The sequence below is a fragment of the Nannobrachium achirus genome (genome assembly GCF_963921795.1).
Source record: "Nannobrachium achirus genome assembly, chromosome: 3".
Taxonomy (NCBI): Eukaryota; Metazoa; Chordata; class Actinopteri; order Myctophiformes; family Myctophidae; genus Nannobrachium; species Nannobrachium achirus.
Genome location: NC_137812.1, coordinates 18,476,998 through 18,483,644, shown reverse-complemented (window position 1 = coordinate 18,483,644; position 6,647 = coordinate 18,476,998).

Sequence of the window (6,647 nt, the reverse complement as noted above, 5' to 3'; positions counted from 1 at the left end):
CACACACACACACACACACACACACACACACACACACACACACACACACACACACAAACACAGAGAGAGACGCCAATATAGTCTGTTATGGTTAGTAGACCCCAGAGAGCTGAGGTCTCCATCATGAACTTGGAAATCACTTTGCACTGCAACGCTTGTCTTGTCAATTAGAGTTGATTACTGAATGGATCAAATGTTCTCACTCATTACTTAGATTTTTAGTTATTTTCTATTTTCACTTTCTGTTTGCTAAAAATTAAAGCCACATTTATCATTTATACTCAGAAGCATGATGATGTCCATATAAAACAGATGATCAAAAAGCTCCCAACGCTCGTAAATCTGCTATTTCTGGCACAGCACGCTATAATCATTTGACACACGTATTAGGCAAAGCTCCAAGTAACGTAACTCTGACAATACAGCAGTATACAGTATGGTTGTAGAAAGACATATCCTATACCGGTACATTACATGTACCGTATATCATGTGTTCTTAAAAACAACTCAGTCATTAATGACGTCAGTCATCTACATAATGTCATTGTATCCATCCGTATGTGGGCAAGGTTTCAGTCTGATCAAAGCAGGGCTGATAAAACTAAAGTTAAAAACAAAAAGAAACAGTATGAAACATGTGTAGAGCAGTGTGCATAACACATTTGGTGCCAATCGGTCAAGCTGTTGCAAGATTTTCTCTGGAAACATACATACAGACACACACACACACACACACACACACACACACACACACACACACACACACACACACACACACACACACACACACACACACACACACACACAGACAGACAGACCCTCTTTTAGACTGACTAGACTCCTACAGACTGTGCCAGGAGAAAGTGCACTAGTTAAGTAGAAGTACTGTTAATTGAGTTAATTATTACGCAGATAAGTAAGATAACTATATCAAAAGTGGTTCAAAGACAATTTAAAGTTAAAGGGGCACTATGTAACTGTTTTAATGAATATAATGTCATTGTGTGCAATCTGTAGAGTATGTTGATAAAATGTAACTCATACATTTGGGATGGTTGTATTTTGTTTCACTGTTCTTCTATTGAGACATTTAGATTGTGTCAAAGGTCATGCCTCACCTACTGTAGTCACAGAATCTTTTTAAAACTTTTGATCTGATGGTCAAAGATTCAATTTATCCCCTGAGCAAGCAGGCAGGCTCTATTAGCTCGATGGTAAAATTGTCAGCACTTGCGTAGGAAACCGGTTCTAAATCCAAATTACTGTTCCTGGAAGAATTGACTCGGTTACATAAATATAAGAGTTCCTTCCCATCACCCCTGTCAGCTATATGAAGCGCTGTGAGCCCATGCCTGCATTTAAATTACCACGCTGTTCTTGTTAAATTAACAAAATCATCTAGAATGTGTAAACAGTGTAGTAAAATTACAGTGTATGTACAAATGGAAGGGTCCATTTGGCTGCAAGGCCATTAAGAAAGGCCACGGTCATCATACTTTTTGCAGACACCGGAACTCAATTATATCCTTCCAAGAGGGTCGGCCATCCCTCCCCCCAGGAGGAGCCATTAAAATCGCATTGTAAAACAAAATGTGAGACGCCAGAGGGGTTAAAGGTTAATGTCCATGAGGTTGTTTTCTCCTCATCCAGCATGTTGAGGACATTTCTACAGCTGACAGATGTTGAAACATGGTGAAGCTTCCTTCCCTACCACTGTATGGATGGCTTCTACCTGCAGGATTAACCACTGCAGTATTAATGAACTGCATGATGATACTTACTGTCACCACAACCAACAAGTCCTTTCCACCCCTGCAGCTGCCACCACAATCAACTTAGGTGGCATATATTATGTATGTAAATCACATTATATTATATATTGTATTGTATTGTATTGTATTGTATTGTAGGCCTATTAGAAGGTCGCGGCCCATCTAGGCCTCCTCGCCTCGTTGTCAACATGAAAAGCTCTGTAAATGAGACATTCTATGAGCGTGCACGCATGCGTGCACGCATGCACGTGTGCACGCACGCACGCACGCACGGACGCACGCACGCACGCACACACGCACACACACACACACACACGCACACACACACACACACACTCACACACGCACAGTATTGTTATACTTGTATTAGGATTTACTATATTAGGATCCATTAAAATGCTAAAAGTAAGCCTACAGAAATTGCTTTGATGACTGAAGCAATAAGAGTTGTGTTTTAGGGAAAAGAAAGCATGCATCTTTTCCCTTGCTGGTGGGGTCAAGGTCAACTAAAAGGAGTTCCTAGAAAGCCTTACGGCTTATTTACGCAGGAACCACTTTATGTATCTTATACAGACGGATAGAACACTTTATAAGATAACATCAATTTCAAAAGCAGAAAAAGGATAACATCAATTACAAAAGCAGAAAAAATGGGGGGTGTGGAAGCATGGGGGCTTAGTCTATTTACAAGTCTCGAGTAGCAGCCACCTGAAGGTGACTTTTCTTACCAATTTTGGTGGGTAACAAAATATTGTGTAACTCGCTTCACATTCCGGCACTCTCTCTCGCTGTTCCCCTCTCTCTCTCTCGCTGCATGAAGCAAGTGAAATCTGACACTTTCGTGACAAATTTTGCGTAGGAGAACTTCCGGTGAAACAAATTACTAAAAAATTACTTTTATACAAACTGCTCTGCTTGCAGGTACATACATGTCAGGGGAAGCAGCAAAGAACATATACCACAAAAAAGGAAATATTAGCGTGAGTGGTGTGGCCAGGGCAAATATACCGCGAGTGGCGGCAAAAACAGAGAAAGTGGCAAGTGTAAATTACTATTAGCCATTGTGGCTTGTGGCTAACGGTGGCTAACGCTAATGGGCGATAACGGTGCTGGCTTTTACTCCCTCTGGAATGACTTGCTTGTCCACACCCACCAGTTCATTAAGTACCGGTATGTCATGGTGGGTGATGACCCAGCTGAAGTTAGACACACCCACAGTGTTGGTAAAAGGTAAGGGGATGATTATATGATGTCATTTTATCTGTGTTTTTGGATCGGCACTTTTGACCCACAAGGTGTCAGCCTCCGGGAAGAAACCCCAAATACAAAGAGAATACATAATTGCTCATAACCCACACCAGGGGTCTAATGAAGTACTGTCAACCTCCTAGACATATGAAAACCAGAAAAAGTACAAAACTATGGCACCGCCTCTTTAAATGATCTACAAGCTGAACAAGCTCATAACACATTGTTGGGACTGAGTTACTGTAGGGCCCAAGGTGGAGGGACCTTAATTATTTTATACTTTAACTATACTATACTATACTATACTATGACTAAGCTTGCAGCGTGGCACTCGGTGCCGTGCTGCAAGCTTGTAGATCTGCTATTTTTGAAAAGTCGTGAAAATGTGTGCAAATCTTTGAATATATGTATTTTTAAGCAAACCTTTCGCAGCACCACTGACATAGAAACAGGTTTTTCAAAGTCTTTTTCATGATTTTTCAAAAATAGCAGATCTACAAGCTCGCAGCGCGACACTCCGTGCCATCCTGTGAGCTTGTATATCCAAAAATAACAAACTTTCCAAAAAAAAAGAAAAAAAAAAGAAATAAAGAAAACTTCTCTATAAGTTAACATTAACATACTCTACTCAATACAATTGTATACATTCAATACGGTTTAACTACATCCATTTTGATGATGCCACAGACCATGCATGACATTGATGGAGGCCATTACCGACACACAGTACAACATATTATACATCACTAATGACAGTGGTACTTAGTGGTCCAGCTCATATTTCTACAACTCCCTATGGCCGGGAAACATATAGCTGCTGATGTCATATACTTTCAGCGTGTCTGGTCATAGACATAACGTCATTACAAATACATCCTCTGGGGTTTACACACAGGCCGGGTTCAAGAGCTCTTGATTGGATGGCTCTATCAGTGGTCCGGGGACCACCAGTGAGGCAAAATGATGGAGAGTTGGTAACCAAATGGACCTTTGGATCTTTAACTCGAGAGCGTAAAATTAAACCAAATGGATTTGGTTTCATTTTATGCTCTCAAGAGTTAAATTATTGTTTAACATCTGCATTACTAATTCACAAGAAGTCTAGACAATTAGAGAATTTAGAATAATTGTTGTGTTTGATCAACGTTGGCCTGTTATGTCTTCTATGGCACCACTTCAATACAGCATGGAATTGTGGAGAAAATCGTATCTAAGGACAACTACCAGTAAGTCTAAATACATCTTGCAGGTCTGAGAGGCTTAATGTCATCAAATGGTGGTCCGCGGTGCAAATGTTGAATAAATAATGGACCTTGATATGAAGAAGGTTGAAAACCACTAGCACTAGAGGAAATGCCATTTAGGGTTCATCATAGAATCAGATTAGACTATGAAATAACTTGTATAAATATATATATATATATATATTGTGGCCGGCCAAAGGGTGGCACTATCTAGAATAGACTAGAATGATGATAGGTCATGGGGTCAACTCAAATTGTTCTTTCCGCTATTTCTGTTCAGCAGATTTCCTGTCAATCTGCACATTGTATTTTGAGATCTACAAAATCAATAGGGGTCATCATCATCTGAGGACAGTGGTGTAAAGTAACTAAGTAGTACTGTACTTAAGTACAATTTTGAGGTATTTGTATTTTGAATATTTCCAATGCCCAATACTTTTACTTATACTCCACTACATCTCAGATCCATTTATTTGAGCACTTTAGTTATAGTTACTTTGCAGATTTTTATTATTATTACAAAACATACAATAACCTCTTCAGCCCTATATACATTATTTTAGGCCATTTGAAAATAGTCAGTCTACAATCTTTTCAAAAGATTTGTATACATTTAAAAGACTTGAAATGGGATATTCTGCATAATGACTACTTTTACTTTCAGTGCTTAGTACATTTTGGTACTTTTACTCAAGTACATTTTGAATTCTGGACTTTTACTTGTAAGGGTGCCCTCACACCAAAATACCTATGAGAGTGGAATCTGCGTTCCGCCAATGCATTTCAATGAGAGTTAAGCGGTTTCATGCCAGCAGAGGATTTCTGCAAAAAAAACGCAAACGCTCCATTATCATTGAAATGCATTGGCGGATTAAACTCTAGTTATTTTGGTGTGAGGGCACCCTAACAGAGTATTTATAAATTGCAGTATTGATACTTTTTTAAGTAAAACATTTGAGTATATTTGAGTTTCCCACTTCTGTCTGAGGAGCATGAAGTTGCACTGCAAATTCCATGGCAATTCAGCCATGAGTTCTCGAGTCAGATGGACAGAAGGACGAACGCAGATAGACAGACAGATGAGATGCTGGCAGGCAGGGCTAAAAACATCAATGTGAAACAATGAGTATGACACTGGGAAATATACGATAAGGGATAATGGTAAAATGGTATCACGCACGCGTGCACGCGCACGCACGCACAGTGGCTTGCACGCACACGCACGCACGCACACACACACACACACACACACACACACACACACACGCACACGTGCGTGCACATGCACGCACACACTCACACTTACACCTTGGATTAGATTATGTGGTAAGTGGTCTGCTGACAGAGGGGAGGAGGGGGGAGGGGAGGGGTTGATGGACAGAGGAAAGAGACACACAAGGGAATTGACAAAGAACCAAAGACGAACGGCATGGAAGAGGTTAAATCTGTTTGTATTGATCCTTCTGTTGAAGATGAGAGAGAGAGAGAGAGAGAGAGAGAGAGAGAGAGAGAGAGAGAGAGAGAGAGAGAGAGAGAGATAGAGATAGAGAGAGAGATAGAGAGAGAATAGTGGATTCTTGTTAATCATCGTCGTCATCATCATCATAGATTACATCCCTGGTGGTGATGGTAAACCAACCTGGTCATGGAAACTGAATTCACATCATGCTTCTTTTCCAGACCGGTCTGGCCCCAAGTACTGGGGCACATTCAAATTCACGGTTTACCTTATAGCCTGCTTAAAGGGATATTTCGCTTTCAAAAAAACCTTTGGTCATTTTATAGTCGAATCAGGCTTTGTTGCAGGCCGTGTTTTTTCGATAACTTTTATCATTTATTTTTAATCATTTTTGGGGAAAATGAAAAAATGTAATACAATAAAAAATATACATTGAATATGAATGTAATTTTATCGAAAAAACACGGCCAGCTCACGTATTAGGAGGGAATCAGGACTCATCAGAAAAAAAGGACGGGTGTTTTCATTGAATCTATCACGGTTAAAATGTAGTTTGAAGTTTGTAGCAACTCAAAAACTGTCCCGGGTGCTCCCAAAGGTGATTACAATGCATTTGTACTTGACAACTAACATATAATTACTAGTAAGACGCCTCGGGGCGAATTAGTCACAATTCTTGACTAATTCTTGGCCATCTGGCCAGTGATGTATATCGGACCAGTTTCCCATATATGGAGACCCCTGGTACCCATATATGGAGATCCATGTACTGTATTAATGAGATATGCTGTGAGAGCCCAAACCTTATGTGAAAGTCCTATGACGTCTATCTGACATCATACCCTTTTATGATGCTGATGTGGCCTCCATGTATGGGCATTCCCATATGAAGCCCTGTTAGATATGGGCTTAATATTGATGACA